This window comes from Zootermopsis nevadensis, unplaced genomic scaffold (genome assembly GCF_977971745.1).
Source record: "Zootermopsis nevadensis isolate Lab colony 2312 unplaced genomic scaffold, Znev_1.0 Znev_ptg000016l, whole genome shotgun sequence".
NCBI lineage: Eukaryota > Metazoa > Arthropoda > Insecta > Blattodea > Termopsidae > Zootermopsis > Zootermopsis nevadensis.
In genome coordinates, this window is record NW_028259148.1 from 1483638 (window position 1) to 1502635 (window position 18998).

Below are 18998 nucleotides of genomic sequence, written 5' to 3' on the forward strand. Positions count from 1 at the left end.
GATTTTCGAAATTTTTTATAATTTGTGGCAAGTTTCTCCACAATATCCAGGCCGGGACCGGTCTTTGCACGTCCCTTTCTCTGTCGGACGCGGTGTCTAACGAACTCGCTCTCTGCAAGATACGTTCTCTGTATCACCCGACATATGCCAGGCCGTCTGTGCAAAGACCTGGTTCAGCAGAGACCGGGTGAGGCACAGCCCGAAACAAGCAGAGAAGTGTGAGACAGAGAGTGAGGCGAAGTCACAGAAAATGGGAAGCACAGATCGGGTGAGGCAGAGACCGAGTCAAGCATGTACAGGCTGATGCACACACCGCATCAAGCAGAGACCGGTGAGGCACATGACGAGTGACGCAGAGACCTTGTTAACCAGAGACGGAGTCAAGCACTGGCCTGGTGAAACACACACCGTGTACAGCAGATACCGGTTGACTCACAGACTGTGTACGGCTGAGACTGTGTGAAATAGACAGTCCGGCGGAGTCTAGTTCTGATAGGGATGGGCCAAGTCAAATTTAGAAGAAAAAATTTCAATTTTTTCGAAAAATCAAAAAACGCTGCAAACCCTCTGAAATGCGCACAAAACCAAAAATTTTCGGAAAATTCGAAGGAAAATTAAAAGTTGAAAATTTTCAAAAATTCTTAGTTTTGTGCGCGTTTTGGACGATTTCCCACGTTTTTTGATTTTTCGGAAATTTTCGAAATTTTCAAAAATTGTCGAAATTTTAAAAAAATTAAAAATGGCTGCAAATGGCGTGAAACGCGAAGAAAACTAAAACTTTTCAAGATTTTCGAAATTTTTTATAATTTGTCTCAAGTTTCTCCATAATATCCAGGCCGGGACCGGTCTTTGCACGTCCCTTTCTCTGACGGACGCGGTGTCTAACGAACTCGCTCTCTGCAAGATACGTTCTCTGTATCACCCGACATATGCCAGGCCGTCTGTGCAAAGACCTGGTTCAGCAGAGACCGGGTGAGGCACAGCCCGAAACAAGCAGAGAAGTGTGACAGAGAGTGAGGCGAAGTCACAGAAAATGGGAAGCACAGATCGGGTGAGGCAGAGACCGAGTCAAGCATGTACAGGCTGATGCACACACCGCATCAAGCAGAGACCGGTGAGGCACATGACGAGTGACGCAGAGACCTTGTTAACCAGAGACGGAGTCAAGCACTGACCTGGTGAAACACACCGTGTACAGCAGATACCGGTTGATTCACAGACTGAGTACGGCTGAGACTGTGTGAAATAGACAGTCCGGCGGAGTCTAGTTCTGATAGGGATGGGCCAAGTCAAATTTAGAAGAAAAAAATTTCAAATTTTTCGAAAAATCAAAAAACGCTGCAAACCCTCTGAAATGCGCACAAAACCAAAAATTTTCGGAAAATTCGAAGGAAAATTAAAAGTTGAAAATTTTCAAAAATTCTTAGTTTTGTGCGCGTTTTGGACGATTTCCCACGTTTTTTGATTTTTCGGAAATTTTCGAAAAAATTGAAATTTCTCAAAGGGGTACCCCTTTGACAATTTTCAAAAATTGTCGAAATTTTAAAAAAATTAAAAATGGCTTTAAATGGCGTGAAACGCGAAGAAAACTAAAAATTTTCAAGATTTTCGAAATTTTTTATAATTTGTGTCAAGTTTCTCCATAATATCCAGGCCGGGACCGGTCTTTGCACGTCCCTTTCTCTGTCGGACGCGGTGTCTAACGAACTCGCTCTCTGCAAGATACGTTCTCTGTATCACCCGACATATGCCAGGCCGTCTGTGCAAAGACCTGGTTCAGCAGAGACCGGGTGAGGCACAGCCCGAAACAAGCAGAGAAGTGTGAGACAGAGAGTGAGGCGAAGTCACAGAAAATGGGAAGCACAGATCGGGTGAGGCAGAGACCGAGTCAAGCATGTACAGGCTGATCCACACACCGCATCAAGCAGAGACCGGTGAGGCACATGACGAGTGACGCAGAGACCTTGTTAACCAGAGACGGAGTCAAGCACTGACCTGGTGAAACACACACCGTGTACAGCAGATACCGGTTGACTCACAGACTGAGTACGGCTGAGACTGTGTGAAATAGACAGTCCGGCGGAGTCTAGTCCTGATAGGGATGGGCCAAGTCAAATTTAGAAGAAAAAAATTTCAAATTTTTCTAAAAATCAAAAAACGCTGCAAACCCTCTGAAATGCGCACAAAACCAAAAATTTTCGGAAAATTCGAAGAAAAATTAAAAGTTGAAAATTTTCAAAAATTCTTAGTTTTGTGCGCGTTTTGGACGATTTCCCACGTTTTTTGATTTTTCGGAAATTTTCGAAAAAATTGAAATTTCTCAAAGGGGTACCCCTTTGACAATTTTCAAAAATTGTCGAAATTTTAAAAAAATTAAAAATGACTGCAAATGGCGTGAAACGCGAAGAAAACTAAAAATTTTCAAGATTTTCGAAATTTTTTATAATTTGTGGCAAGTTTCTCCACAATATCCAGGCCGGGACCGGTCTTTGCACGTCCCTTTCTCTGTCGGACGCGGTGTCTAACGAACTCGCTCTCTGCAAGATACGTTCTCTGTATCACCCGACATATGCCAGGCCGTCTGTGCAAAGACCTGGTTCAGCAGAGACCGGGTGAGGCACAGCCCGAAACAAGCAGAGAAGTGTGAGACAGAGAGTGAGGCGAAGTCACAGAAAATGGGAAGCACAGATCGGGTGAGGCAGAGACCGAGTCAAGCATGTACAGGCTGATCCACACACCGCATCAAGCAGAGACCGGTGAGGCACATGACGAGTGACGCAGAGACCTTGTTAACCAGAGACGGAGTCAAGCACTGACCTGGTGAAACACACACCGTGTACAGCAGATACCGGTTGACTCACAGACTGAGTACGGCTGAGACTGTGTGAAATAGACAGTCCGGCGGAGTCTAGTTCTGATAGGGATGGGCCAAGTCAAATTTAGAAGAAAAAAATTTCAATTTTTTCGAAAAATCAAAAAACGCTGCAAACCCTCTGAAATGCGCACAAAACCAAAAATTTTCGGAAAATTCGAAGGAAAATTAAAAGTTGAAAATTTTCAAAAATTCTTAGTTTTGTGCGCGTTTTGGACGATTTCCCACGTTTTTTGATTTTTCGGAAATTTTCGAAAAAATTGAAATTTCTCAAAGGGGTACCCCTTTGACAATTTTCAAAAATTGTCGAAATTTTAAAAAAATTAAAAATGGCTTTAAATGGCGTGAAACGCGAAGAAAACTAAAAATTTTCAAGATTTTCGAAATTTTTTATAATTTGTGTCAAGTTTCTCCATAATATCCAGGCCGGGACCGGTCTTTGCACGTCCCTTTCTCTGTCGGACGCGGTGTCTAACGAACTCGCTCTCTGCAAGATACGTTCTCTGTATCACCCGACATATGCCAGGCCGTCTGTGCAAAGACCTGGTTCAGCAGAGACCGGGTGAGGCACAGCCCGAAACAAGCAGAGAAGTGTGAGACAGAGAGTGAGGCGAAGTCACAGAAAATGGGAAGCACAGATCGGGTGAGGCAGAGACCGAGTCAAGCATGTACAGGCTGATCCACACACCGCATCAAGCAGAGACCGGTGAGGCACATGACGAGTGACGCAGAGACCTTGTTAACCAGAGACGGAGTCAAGCACTGACCTGGTGAAACACACACCGTGTACAGCAGATACCGGTTGACTCACAGACTGAGTACGGCTGAGACTGTGTGAAATAGACAGTCCGGCGGAGTCTAGTCCTGATAGGGATGGGCCAAGTCAAATTTAGAAGAAAAAAATTTCAAATTTTTCTAAAAATCAAAAAACGCTGCAAACCCTCTGAAATGCGCACAAAACCAAAAATTTTCGGAAAATTCGAAGGAAAATTAAAAGTTGAAAATTTTCAAAAATTCTTAGTTTTGTGCGCGTTTTGGACGATTTCCCACGTTTTTTGATTTTTCGGAAATTTTCGAAAAAATTGAAATTTCTCAAAAATTGTCGAAATTTTAAAAAAATTAAAAATGACTGCAAATGGCGTGAAACGCGAAGAAAACTAAAAATTTTCAAGATTTTCGAAATTTTTTATAATTTGTGGCAAGTTTCTCCACAATATCCAGGCCGGGACCGGTCTTTGCACGTCCCTTTCTCTGTCGGACGCGGTGTCTAACGAACTCGCTCTCTGCAAGATACGTTCTCTGTATCACCCGACATATGCCAGGCCGTCTGTGCAAAGACCTGGTTCAGCAGAGACCGGGTGAGGCACAGCCCGAAACAAGCAGAGAAGTGTGAGACAGAGAGTGAGGCGAAGTCACAGAAAATGGGAAGCACAGTTCGGGTGAGGCAGAGACCGAGTCAAGCATGTACAGGCTGATCCACACACCGCATCAAGCAGAGACCGGTGAGGCACATGACGAGTGACGCAGAGACCTTGTTAACCAGAGACGGAGTCAAGCACTGACCTGGTGAAACACACACCGTGTACAGCAGATACCGGTTGACTCACAGACTGAGTACGGCTGAGACTGTGTGAAATAGACAGTCCGGCGGAGTCTAGTCCTGATAGGGATGGGCCAAGTCAAATTTAGAAGAAAAAAATTTCAATTTTTTCGAAAAATCAAAAAACGCTGCAAACCCTCTGAAATGCGCACAAAACCAAAAATTTTCGGAAAATTCGAAGGAAAATTAAAAGTTGAAAATTTTCAAAAATTCTTAGTTTTGTGCGCGTTTTGGACGATTTCCCACGTTTTTTGATTTTTCGGAAATTTTCGAAAAAATTGAAATTTCTCAAAGGGGTACCCCTTTGACAATTTTCAAAAATTGTCGAAATTTTAAAAAAATTAAAAATGGCTTTAAATGGCGTGAAACGCGAAGAAAACTAAAAATTTTCAAGATTTTCGAAATTTTTTATAATTTGTGTCAAGTTTCTCCATAATATCCAGGCCGGGACCGGTCTTTGCACGTCCCTTTCTCTGTCGGACGCGGTGTCTAACGAACTCGCTCTCTGCAAGATACGTTCTCTGTATCACCCGACATATGCCAGGCCGTCTGTGCAAAGACCTGGTTCAGCAGAGACCGGGTGAGGCACAGCCCGAAACAAGCAGAGAAGTGTGAGACAGAGAGTGAGGCGAAGTCACAGAAAATGGGAAGCACAGATCGGGTGAGGCAGAGACCGAGTCAAGCATGTACAGGCTGATCCACACACCGCATCAAGCAGAGACCGGTGAGGCACATGACGAGTGACGCAGAGACCTTGTTAACCAGAGACGGAGTCAAGCACTGACCTGGTGAAACACACACCGTGTACAGCAGATACCGGTTGACTCACAGACTGAGTACGGCTGAGACTGTGTGAAATAGACAGTCCGGCGGAGTCTAGTCCTGATAGGGATGGGCCAAGTCAAATTTAGAAGAAAAAAATTTCAAATTTTTCTAAAAATCAAAAAACGCTGCAAACCCTCTGAAATGCGCACAAAACCAAAAATTTTCGGAAAATTCGAAGGAAAATTAAAAGTTGAAAATTTTCAAAAATTCTTAGTTTTGTGCGCGTTTTGGACGATTTCCCACGTTTTTTGATTTTTCGGAAATTTTCGAAAAAATTGAAATTTCTCAAAAATTGTCGAAATTTTAAAAAAATTAAAAATGACTGCAAATGGCGTGAAACGCGAAGAAAACTAAAAATTTTCAAGATTTTCGAAATTTTTTATAATTTGTGGCAAGTTTCTCCACAATATCCAGGCCGGGACCGGTCTTTGCACGTCCCTTTCTCTGTCGGACGCGGTGTCTAACGAACTCGCTCTCTGCAAGATACGTTCTCTGTATCACCCGACATATGCCAGGCCGTCTGTGCAAAGACCTGGTTCAGCAGAGACCGGGTGAGGCACAGCCCGAAACAAGCAGAGAAGTGTGAGACAGAGAGTGAGGCGAAGTCACAGAAAATGGGAAGCACAGTTCGGGTGAGGCAGAGACCGAGTCAAGCATGTACAGGCTGATCCACACACCGCATCAAGCAGAGACCGGTGAGGCACATGACGAGTGACGCAGAGACCTTGTTAACCAGAGACGGAGTCAAGCACTGACCTGGTGAAACACACACCGTGTACAGCAGATACCGGTTGACTCACAGACTGAGTACGGCTGAGACTGTGTGAAATAGACAGTCCGGCGGAGTCTAGTCCTGATAGGGATGGGCCAAGTCAAATTTAGAAGAAAAAAATTTCAATTTTTTCGAAAAATCAAAAAACGCTGCAAACCCTCTGAAATGCGCACAAAACCAAAAATTTTCGGAAAATTCGAAGGAAAATTAAAAGTTGAAAATTTTCAAAAATTCTTAGTTTTGTGCGCGTTTTGGACGATTTCCCACGTTTTTTGATTTTTCGGAAATTTTCGAAAAAATTGAAATTTCTCAAAGGGGTACCCCTTTGACAATTTTCAAAAATTGTCGAAATTTTCAAAAAATTAAAAATGGCTGCAAATGGCTTGAAACGCGAAGAAAACTAAAAATTTTCAAGATTTTCGAAATTTTTTATAATTTGTGTCAAGTTTCTCCACAATATCCAGGCCGGGACCGGTCTTTGCACGTCCCTTTCTCTGTCGGACGCGGTGTCTAACGAACTCGCTCTCTGCAAGATACGTTCTCTGTATCACCCGACATATGCCAGGCCGTCTGTGCAAAGACCTGGTTCAGCAGAGACCAGGTGAGGCACAGCCCGAAACAAGCAGAGAAGTGTGAGACAGAGAGTGAGGCGAAGTCACAGAAAATGGGAAGCACAGATCGGGTGAGGCAGAGACCGAGTCAAGCATGTACAGGCTGATGCACACACCGCATCAAGCAGAGACCGGTGAGGCACATGACGAGTGACGCAGAGACCTTGTTAACCAGAGACGGAGTCAAGCACTGACCTGGTGAAACACACCGTGTACAGCAGATACCGGTTGCCTCACAGACTGAGTACGGCTGAGACTGTGTGAAATAGACAGTCCGGCGGAGTCTAGTCCTGATAGGGATGGGCCAAGTCAAATTTAGAAGAAAAAAATTTCAATTTTTTCGAAAAATCAAAAAACGCTGCAAACCCTCTGAAATGCGCACAAAACCAAAAATTTTCGGAAAATTCGAAGGAAAATTAAAAGTTGAAAATTTTCAAAAATTCTTAGTTTTGTGCGCGTTTTGGACGATTTCCCACGTTTTTTGATTTTTCGGAAATTTTCGAAAAAATTGAAATTTCTCAAAGGGGTACCCCTTTGACAATTTTCAAAAATTGTCGAAATTTTAAAAAAATTAAAAATGGCTGCAAATGGCGTGAAACGCGAAGAAAACTAAAAATTTTCAAGATTTTCGAAATTTTTTATAATTTGTGGCAAGTTTCTCCACAATATCCAGGCCGGGACCGGTCTTTGCACGTCCCTTTCTCTGTCGGACGCGGTGTCTAACGAACTCGCTCTCTGCAAGATACGTTCTCTGTATCACCCGACATATGCCAGGCCGTCTGTGCAAAGACCTGGTTCAGCAGAGACCGGGTGAGGCACAGCCCGAAACAAGCAGAGAAGTGTGAGACAGAGAGTGAGGCGAAGTCACAGAAAATGGGAAGCACAGATCGGGTGAGGCAGAGACCGAGTCAAGCATGTACAGGCTGATCCACACACCGCATCAAGCAGAGACCGGTGAGGCACATGACGAGTGACGCAGAGACCTTGTTAACCAGAGACGGAGTCAAGCACTGACCTGGTGAAACACACACCGTGTACAGCAGATACCGGTTGACTCACAGACTGAGTACGGCTGAGACTGTGTGAAATAGACAGTCCGGCGGAGTCTAGTTCTGATAGGGATGGGCCAAGTCAAATTTAGAAGAAAAAAATTTCAATTTTTTCGAAAAATCAAAAAACGCTGCAAACCCTCTGAAATGCGCACAAAACCAAAAATTTTCGGAAAATTCGAAGGAAAATTAAAAGTTGAAAATTTTCAAAAATTCTTAGTTTTGTGCGCGTTTTGGACGATTTCCCACGTTTTTTGATTTTTCGGAAATTTTCGAAAAAATTGAAATTTCTCAAAGGGGTACCCCTTTGACAATTTTCAAAAATTGTCGAAATTTTAAAAAAATTAAAAATGGCTTTAAATTGCGTGAAACGCGAAGAAAACTAAAAATTTTCAAGATTTTCGAAATTTTTTATAATTTGTGTCAAGTTTCTCCATAATATCCAGGCCGGGACCGGTCTTTGCACGTCCCTTTCTCTGTCGGACGCGGTGTCTAACGAACTCGCTCTCTGCAAGATACGTTCTCTGTATCACCCGACATATGCCAGGCCGTCTGTGCAAAGACCTGGTTCAGCAGAGACCGGGTGAGGCACAGCCCGAAACAAGCAGAGAAGTGTGAGACAGAGAGTGAGGCGAAGTCACAGAAAATGGGAAGCACAGATCGGGTGAGGCAGAGACCGAGTCAAGCATGTACAGGCTGATCCACACACCGCATCAAGCAGAGACCGGTGAGGCACATGACGAGTGACGCAGAGACCTTGTTAACCAGAGACGGAGTCAAGCACTGACCTGGTGAAACACACACCGTGTACAGCAGATACCGGTTGACTCACAGACTGAGTACGGCTGAGACTGTGTGAAATAGACAGTCCGGCGGAGTCTAGTCCTGATAGGGATGGGCCAAGTCAAATTTAGAAGAAAAAAATTTCAAATTTTTCTAAAAATCAAAAAACGCTGCAAACCCTCTGAAATGCGCACAAAACCAAAAATTTTCGGAAAATTCGAAGGAAAATTAAAAGTTGAAAATTTTCAAAAATTCTTAGTTTTGTGCGCGTTTTGGACGATTTCCCACGTTTTTTGATTTTTCGGAAATTTTCGAAAAAATTGAAATTTCTCAAAGGGGTACCCCTTTGACAATTTTCAAAAATTGTCGAAATTTTAAAAAAATTAAAAATGACTGCAAATGGCGTGAAACGCGAAGAAAACTAAAAATTTTCAAGATTTTCGAAATTTTTTATAATTTGTGGCAAGTTTCTCCACAATATCCAGGCCGGGACCGGTCTTTGCACGTCCCTTTCTCTGTCGGACGCGGTGTCTAACGAACTCGCTCTCTGCAAGATACGTTCTCTGTATCACCCGACATATGCCAGGCCGTCTGTGCAAAGACCTGGTTCAGCAGAGACCGGGTGAGGCACAGCCCGAAACAAGCAGAGAAGTGTGAGACAGAGAGTGAGGCGAAGTCACAGAAAATGGGAAGCACAGTTCGGGTGAGGCAGAGACCGAGTCAAGCATGTACAGGCTGATCCACACACCGCATCAAGCAGAGACCGGTGAGGCACATGACGAGTGACGCAGAGACCTTGTTAACCAGAGACGGAGTCAAGCACTGACCTGGTGAAACACACACCGTGTACAGCAGATACCGGTTGACTCACAGACTGAGTACGGCTGAGACTGTGTGAAATAGACAGTCCGGCGGAGCCTAGTCCTGATAGGGATGGGCCAAGTCAAATTTAGAAGAAAAAAATTTCAATTTTTTCGAAAAATCAAAAAACGCTGCAAACCCTCTGAAATGCGCACAAAACCAAAAATTTTCGGAAAATTCGAAGGAAAATTAAAAGTTGAAAATTTTCAAAAATTCTTAGTTTTGTGCGCGTTTTGGACGATTTCCCACGTTTTTTGATTTTTCGGAAATTTTCGAAAAAATTGAAATTTCTCAAAGGGGTACCCCTTTGACAATTTTCAAAAATTGTCGAAATTTTAAAAAAATTAAAAATGGCTGCAAATGGCGTGAAACGCGAAGAAAACTAAAAATTTTCAAGATTTTCGAAATTTTTTATAATTTGTGTCAAGTTTCTCCACAATATCCAGGCCGGGACCGGTCTTTGCACGTCCCTTTCTCTGTCGGACGCGGTGTCTAACGAACTCGCTCTCTGCAAGATACGTTCTCTGTATCACCCGACATATGCCAGGCCGTCTGTGCAAAGACCTGGTTCAGCAGAGACCAGGTGAGGCACAGCCCGAAACAAGCAGAGAAGTGTGAGACAGAGAGTGAGGCGAAGTCACAGAAAATGGGAAGCACAGATCGGGTGAGGCAGAGACCGAGTCAAGCATGTACAGGCTGATGCACACACCGCATCAAGCAGAGACCGGTGAGGCACATGACGAGTGACGCAGAGACCTTGTTAACCAGAGACGGAGTCAAGCACTGACCTGGTGAAACACACCGTGTACAGCAGATACCGGTTGCCTCACAGACTGAGTACGGCTGAGACTGTGTGAAATAGACAGTCCGGCGGAGTCTAGTCCTGATAGGGATGGGCCAAGTCAAATTTAGAAGAAAAAAATTTCAATTTTTTCGAAAAATCAAAAAACGCTGCAAACCCTCTGAAATGCGCACAAAACCAAAAATTTTCGGAAAATTCGAAGGAAAATTAAAAGTTGAAAATTTTCAAAAATTCTTAGTTTTGTGCGCGTTTTGGACGATTTCCCACGTTTTTTGATTTTTCGGAAATTTTCGAAAAAATTGAAATTTCTCAAAGGGGTACCCCTTTGACAATTTTCAAAAATTGTCGAAATTTTAAAAAAATTAAAAATGGCTGCAAATGGCGTGAAACGCGAAGAAAACTAAAAATTTTCAAGATTTTCGAAATTTTTTATAATTTGTGTCAAGTTTCTCCACAATATCCAGGCCGGGACCGGTCTTTGCACGTCCCTTTCTCTGTCGGACGCGGTGTCTAACGAACTCGCTCTCTGCAAGATACGTTCTCTGTATCACCCGACATATGCCAGGCCGTCTGTGCAAAGACCTGGTTCAGCAGAGACCAGGTGAGGCACAGCCCGAAACAAGCAGAGAAGTGTGAGACAGAGAGTGAGGCGAAGTCACAGAAAATGGGAAGCACAGATCGGGTGAGGCAGAGACCGAGTCAAGCATGTACAGGCTGATGCACACACCGCATCAAGCAGAGACCGGTGAGGCACATGACGAGTGACGCAGAGACCTTGTTAACCAGAGACGGAGTCAAGCACTGACCTGGTGAAACACACCGTGTACAGCAGATACCGGTTGCCTCACAGACTGAGTACGGCTGAGACTGTGTGAAATAGACAGTCCGGCGGAGTCTAGTCCTGATAGGGATGGGCCAAGTCAAATTTAGAAGAAAAAAATTTCAATTTTTTCGAAAAATCAAAAAACGCTGCAAACCCTCTGAAATGCGCACAAAACCAAAAATTTTCGGAAAATTCGAAGGAAAATTAAAAGTTGAAAATTTTCAAAAATTCTTAGTTTTGTGCGCGTTTTGGACGATTTCCCACGTTTTTTGATTTTTCGGAAATTTTCGAAAAAATTGAAATTTCTCAAAGGGGTACCCCTTTGACAATTTTCAAAAATTGTCGAAATTTTAAAAAAATTAAAAATGGCTGCAAATGGCGTGAAACGCGAAGAAAACTAAAAATTTTCAAGATTTTCGAAATTTTTTATAATTTGTGTCAAGTTTCTCCATAATATCCAGGCCGGGACCGGTCTTTGCACGTCCCTTTCTCTGTCGGACGCGGTGTCTAACGAACTCGCTCTCTGCAAGATACGTTCTCTGTATCACCCGACATATGCCAGGCCGTCTGTGCAAAGACCTGGTTCAGCAGAGACCGGGTGAGGCACAGCCCGAAACAAGCAGAGAAGTGTGAGACAGAGAGTGAGGCGAAGTCACAGAAAATGGGAAGCACAGATCGGGTGAGGCAGAGACCGAGTCAAGCATGTACAGGCTGATCCACACACCGCATCAAGCAGAGACCGGTGAGGCACATGACGAGTGACGCAGAGACCTTGTTAACCAGAGACGGAGTCAAGCACTGACCTGGTGAAACACACACCGTGTACAGCAGATACCGGTTGACTCACAGACTGAGTACGGCTGAGACTGTGTGAAATAGACAGTCCGGCGGAGTCTAGTCCTGATAGGGATGGGCCAAGTCAAATTTAGAAGAAAAAAATTTCAAATTTTTCTAAAAATCAAAAAACGCTGCAAACCCTCTGAAATGCGCACAAAACCAAAAATTTTCGGAAAATTCGAAGGAAAATTAAAAGTTGAAAATTTTCAAAAATTCTTAGTTTTGTGCGCGTTTTGGACGATTTCCCACGTTTTTTGATTTTTCGGAAATTTTCGAAAAAATTGAAATTTCTCAAAGGGGTACCCCTTTGACAATTTTCAAAAATTGTCGAAATTTTAAAAAAATTAAAAATGACTGCAAATGGCGTGAAACGCGAAGAAAACTAAAAATTTTCAAGATTTTCGAAATTTTTTATAATTTGTGGCAAGTTTCTCCACAATATCCAGGCCGGGACCGGTCTTTGCACGTCCCTTTCTCTGTCGGACGCGGTGTCTAACGAACTCGCTCTCTGCAAGATACGTTCTCTGTATCACCCGACATATGCCAGGCCGTCTGTGCAAAGACCTGGTTCAGCAGAGACCGGGTGAGGCACAGCCCGAAACAAGCAGAGAAGTGTGAGACAGAGAGTGAGGCGAAGTCACAGAAAATGGGAAGCACAGTTCGGGTGAGGCAGAGACCGAGTCAAGCATGTACAGGCTGATCCACACACCGCATCAAGCAGAGACCGGTGAGGCACATGACGAGTGACGCAGAGACCTTGTTAACCAGAGACGGAGTCAAGCACTGACCTGGTGAAACACACACCGTGTACAGCAGATACCGGTTGACTCACAGACTGAGTACGGCTGAGACTGTGTGAAATAGACAGTCCGGCGGAGTCTAGTCCTGATAGGGATGGGCCAAGTCAAATTTAGAAGAAAAAAATTTCAATTTTTTCGAAAAATCAAAAAACGCTGCAAACCCTCTGAAATGCGCACAAAACCAAAAATTTTCGGAAAATTCGAAGGAAAATTAAAAGTTGAAAATTTTCAAAAATTCTTAGTTTTGTGCGCGTTTTGGACGATTTCCCACGTTTTTTGATTTTTCGGAAATTTTCGAAAAAATTGAAATTTCTCAAAGGGGTACCCCTTTGACAATTTTCAAAAATTGTCGAAATTTTAAAAAAATTAAAAATGGCTGCAAATGGCGTGAAACGCGAAGAAAACTAAAAATTTTCAAGATTTTCGAAATTTTTTATAATTTGTGTCAAGTTTCTCCACAATATCCAGGCCGGGACCGGTCTTTGCACGTCCCTTTCTCTGTCGGACGCGGTGTCTAACGAACTCGCTCTCTGCAAGATACGTTCTCTGTATCACCCGACATATGCCAGGCCGTCTGTGCAAAGACCTGGTTCAGCAGAGACCGGGTGAGGCACAGCCCGAAACAAGCAGAGAAGTGTGAGACAGAGAGTGAGGCGAAGTCACAGAAAATGGGAAGCACAGTTCGGGTGAGGCAGAGACCGAGTCAAGCATGTACAGGCTGATCCACACACCGCATCAAGCAGAGACCGGTGAGGCACATGACGAGTGACGCAGAGACCTTGTTAACCAGAGACGGAGTCAAGCACTGACCTGGTGAAACACACACCGTGTACAGCAGATACCGGTTGACTCACAGACTGAGTACGGCTGAGACTGTGTGAAATAGACAGTCCGGCGGAGTCTAGTCCTGATAGGGATGGGCCAAGTCAAATTTAGAAGAAAAAAATTTCAATTTTTTCGAAAAATCAAAAAACGCTGCAAACCCTCTGAAATGCGCACAAAACCAAAAATTTTCGGAAAATTCGAAGGAAAATTAAAAGTTGAAAATTTTCAAAAATTCTTAGTTTTGTGCGCGTTTTGGACGATTTCCCACGTTTTTTGATTTTTCGGAAATTTTCGAAAAAATTGAAATTTCTCAAAGGGGTACCCCTTCGACAATTTTCAAAAATTGTCGAAATTTTAAAAAAATTAAAAATGGCTGCAAATGGCGTGAAACGCGAAGAAAACTAAAAATTTTCAAGATTTTCGAAATTTTTTATAATTTGTGTCAAGATTCTCCACAATATCCAGGCCGGGACCGGTCTTTGCACGTCCCTTTCTCTGTCGGACGCGGTGTCTAACGAACTCGCTCTCTGCAAGATACGTTCTCTGTATCACCCGACATATGCCAGGCCGTCTGTGCAAAGACCTGGTTCAGCAGAGACCGGGTGAGGCACAGCCCGAAACAAGCAGAGAAGTGTGAGACAGAGAGTGAGGCGAAGTCACAGAAAATGGGAAGCACAGTTCGGGTGAGGCAGAGACCGAGTCAAGCATGTACAGGCTGATCCACACACCGCATCAAGCAGAGACCGGTGAGGCACATGACGAGTGACGCAGAGACCTTGTTAACCAGAGACGGAGTCAAGCACTGACCTGGTGAAACACACACCGTGTACAGCAGATACCGGTTGACTCACAGACTGAGTACGGCTGAGACTGTGTGAAATAGACAGTCCGGCGGAGTCTAGTCCTGATAGGGATGGGCCAAGTCAAATTTAGAAGAAAAAAATTTCAAATTTTTCTAAAAATCAAAAAACGCTGCAAACCCTCTGAAATGCGCACAAAACCAAAAATTTTCGGAAAATTCGAAGGAAAATTAAAAGTTGAAAATTTTCAAAAATTCTTAGTTTTGTGCGCGTTTTGGACGATTTCCCACGTTTTTTGATTTTTCGGAAATTTTCGAAAAAATTGAAATTTCTCAAAGGGGTACCCCTTTGACAATTTTCAAAAATTGTCGAAATTTTGAAAAAATTAAAAATGGCTGCAAATGGCGTGAAACGCGAAGAAAACTAAAAATTTTCAAGATTTTCGAAATTTTTTATAATTTGTGTCAAGTTTCTCCACAATATCCAGGCCGGGACCGGTCTTTGCACGTCCCTTTCTCTGTCGGACGCGGTGTCTAACGAACTCGCTCTCTGCAAGATACGTTCTCTGTATCACCCGACATATGCCAGGCCGTCTGTGCAAAGACCTGGTTCAGCAGAGACCGGGTGAGGCACAGCCCGAAACAAGCAGAGAATTGTGAGACAGAGAGTGAGGCGAAGTCACAGAAAATGGGAAGCACAGTTCGGGTGAGGCAGAGACCGAGTCAAGCATGTACAGGCTGATCCACACACCGCATCAAGCAGAGACCGGTGAGGCACATGACGAGTGACGCAGAGACCTTGTTAACCAGAGACGGAGTCAAGCACTGACCTGGTGAAACACACACCGTGTACAGCAGATACCGGTTGACTCACAGACTGAGTACGGCTGAGACTGTGTGAAATAGACAGTCCGGCGGAGTCTAGTCCTGATAGGGATGGGCCAAGTCAAATTTAGAAGAAAAAAATTTCAATTTTTTCGAAAAATCAAAAAACGCTGCAAACCCTCTGAAATGCGCACAAAACCAAAAATTTTCGGAAAATTCGAAGGAAAATTAAAAGTTGAAAATTTTCAAAAATTCTTAGTTTTGTGCGCGTTTTGGACGATTTCCCACGTTTTTAGATTTTTCGGAAATTTTCGAAAAAATTGAAATTTCTCAAAGGGGTACCCCTTTGACAATTTTCAAAAATTGTCGAAATTTTAAAAAAATTAAAAATGGCTGCAAATGGCGTGAAACGCGAAGAATACTAAAAATTTTCAAGATTTTCGAAATTTTTTATAATTTGTGTCAAGTTTCTCCACAATATCCAGGCCGGGACCGGTCTTTGCACGTCCCTTTCTCTGTCGGACGCGGTGTCTAACGAACTCGCTCTCTGCAAGATACGTTCTCTGTATCACCCGACATATGCCAGGCCGTCTGTGCAAAGACCTGGTTCAGCAGAGACCAGGTGAGGCACTGCCCGAAACAAGCAGAGAAGTGTGAGACAGAGAGTGAGGCGAAGTCACAGAAAATGGGAAGCACAGATCGGGTGAGGGAGAGACCGAGTCAAGCATGTACAGGCTGATGCACACACCCCATCAAGCAGAGACCGGTGAGGCACATGACGAGTGACGCAGAGACCTTGTTAACCAGAGACGGAGTCAAGCACTGACCTGGTGAAACACACACCGTGTACAGCAGATACCGGTTGATTCACAGACTGAGTACGGCTGAGACTGTGTGAAATAGACAGTCCGGCGGAGTCTAGTCCTGATAGGGATGGGCCAAGTCAAATTTAGAAGAAAAAAATTTCAAATTTTTCGAAAAATCAAAAAACGCTGCAAACCCTCTGATATGCGCACAAAACCAAAAATTTTCGGAAAATTCGAAGGAAAATTAAAAGTTGAAAATTTTCAAAAATTCTTAGTTTTGTGCGCGTTTTGGACGATTTCCCACGTTTTTTGATTTTTCGGAAATTTTCGAAAAAATTGAAATTTCTCAAAGGGGTACCCCTTTGACAATTTTCAAAAATTGTCGAAATTTTAAAAAAATTAAAAATGGCTGCAAATGGCGTGAAACGCGAAGAAAACTAAAAATTTTCAAGATTTTCGAAATTTTTTATAATTTGTGTCAAGTTTCTCCATAATATCCAGGCCGGGACCGGTCTTTGCACGTCCCTTTCTCTGTCGGACGCGGTGTCTAACGAACTCGCTCTCTGCAAGATACGTTCTCTGTATCACCCGACATATGCCAGGCCGTCTGTGCAAAGACCTGGTTCAGCAGAGACTGGGTGAGGCACAGCCCGAAACAAGCAGAGAAGTGTGAGACAGAGAGTGAGGCGAAGTCACAGAAAATGGGAAGCACAGATCGGGTGAGGCAGAGACCGAGTCAAGCATGTACAGGCTGATCCACACACCGCATCAAGCAGAGACCGGTGAGGCACATGACGAGTGACGCAGAGACCTTGTTAACCAGAGACGGAGTCAAGCACTGACCTGGTGAAAAACACACCGTGTACAGCAGATACCGGTTGATTCACAGACTGAGTACGGCTGAGACTGTGTGAAATAGACAGTCCGGCGGAGTCTAGTCCTGATAGGGATGGGCCAAGTCAAATTTAGAAGAAAAAAATTTCAAATTTTTCGAAAAATCAAAAAACGCTGCAAACCCTCTGATATGCGCACAAAACCAAAAATTTTCGGAAAATTCGAAGGAAAATTAAAAGTTGAAAATTTTCAAAAATTCTTAGTTTTGTGCGCGTTTTGGACGATTTCCCACGTTTTTTGATTTTTCGGAAATTTTCGAAAAAATTGAAATTTCTCAAAGGGGTACCCCTTTGACAATTTTCAAAAATTGTCGAAATTTTAAAAAAATTAAAAATGGCTGCAAATGGCGTGAATCGCGAAGAAAACTAAAAATTTTCAAGATTTTCGAAATTTTTTATAATTTGTGTCAAGTTTCTCCATAATATCCAGGCCGGGACCGGTCTTTGCACGTCCCTTTCTCTGTCGGACGCGGTGTCTAACGAACTCGCTCTCTGCAAGATACGTTCTCTGTATCACCCGACATATGCCAGGCCGTCTGTGCAAAGACCTGGTTCAGCAGAGACCGGGTGAGGCACAGCCCGAAACAAGCAGAGAAGTGTGAGACAGAGTGAGGCGAAGTCACAGAAAATGGGAAGCACAGATCGGGTGAGACAGAGACCGAGTCAAGCATGTACAGGCTGATCCACACACCGCATCAAGCAGAGACCGGTGAGGCAAATGACGAGTGACGCTGAGACCTTGTTAACCAGAGACGGAGTCAAGCACTGACCTGGTGAAACACACACCGTGTACAGCAGATACCGGTTGACTCACAGACTGTGTACGGCTGAGACTGTGTGAAATAGACAGTCCGGCGGAGTCTAGTCCTGATAGGGATGGGCCAAGTCAAATTTAGATGAAAAAAATTTCAAATTTTTCGAAAAATCAAAAAACGCTGCAAACCCTCTGAAATGCGCACAAAACCAAAAATTTTCGGAAAATTCGAAGGAAAATTAAAAGTTGAAAATTTTCAAAAATTCTTAGTTTTGTGCGCGTTTTGGACGATTTCCCACGTTTTTTGATTTTTTGGAAATTTTCCAAAAAATTGAAATTTTCAAAAATTGTCGAAATTTTTAAAAAAATAAAAGTGGCTGCAAATGGCGTGAAACGCGAAGAAAACTAAAAATTATCGAAATTTTCGACAAAAATTTTGAATTCAGAATTTTTCAAAAAATTTTGGTTTTGTGCGCTTTTTGGACAATTTGCAGCATTTTTTGAAATTTTTCAAAATTCCACCATCTGATGCCTTCCAGACCCAGTCTCTGTCGGAGTGCTGTACTGTCTGACGAATGCGGTCTGCGCCTGACTCCGGCTCTGCTCGGACCGGTCTCTGTAAGACGGCTCTGACGTGATGTCTCTGACAAGACCAGGTGCTGTAGGCAACACGTGAGGCAGTCACCGACATGCAGAGATCAGTCCTGCAGAGGCCGGTTGTTGCAGTCACCGAGGCACGTAGCAACTGGGTGAGATAGAGGCCGAGTCCGAGAGAGACAGGATGTGGCATTCAGCGAGCCTGGCATGCATCTCTTGAGGAGACCTTTGAAATTTTTTTGAAAATTTTCGAAAAATCAAAAAGTGTTGGAAATTGCCTGAAAAGCGCACAAAACCAACATTTTTTGAAAATATTTGAAAAAAATTAAGTTGAAATTTTTCAATTTTTTAGGTGTTGTGCGCTTTTTGGACAATTTCCAGCATTTTTTGATTTATTGAAAATTTTGAAATTTTTCAAAATTCCACCATCTGATGCCTTGCAAAACCGGTCTCTCTCGGACAGTTTCTGATGTACTGTGTCTCTGACGAATGCGGTCTGTGCCTCACTCGGGCTCTGCACAGACCGGTCTCTGTATTACATGTCTCTGAGAAGCCCAGAAGCGGCAGACAACACGTGAGGCTGACGGACCTACAGAGGGCGGTTGTTGCAGACACCGAGACAGGCAGCAACCTGGTGTAATAGAGGCCGAGTCCGGCAGAGACAGGTGGAGGCACTGACCGAGTTTGGCAGGCATCTCTTTGTTCAGATATTAGAAAAAATATTCAAAATTTTCGAAAAATAAAAAATGCTGGAAATTGTCTGAAAAGCGCACAAAACCAAATTTTTTGGAAAATTTTGAATGTGAAATTTTTCAAATTTTTTTGGTTTTTCGATTTTTCAAAAATTTTCAAAGTTTTTCAAAG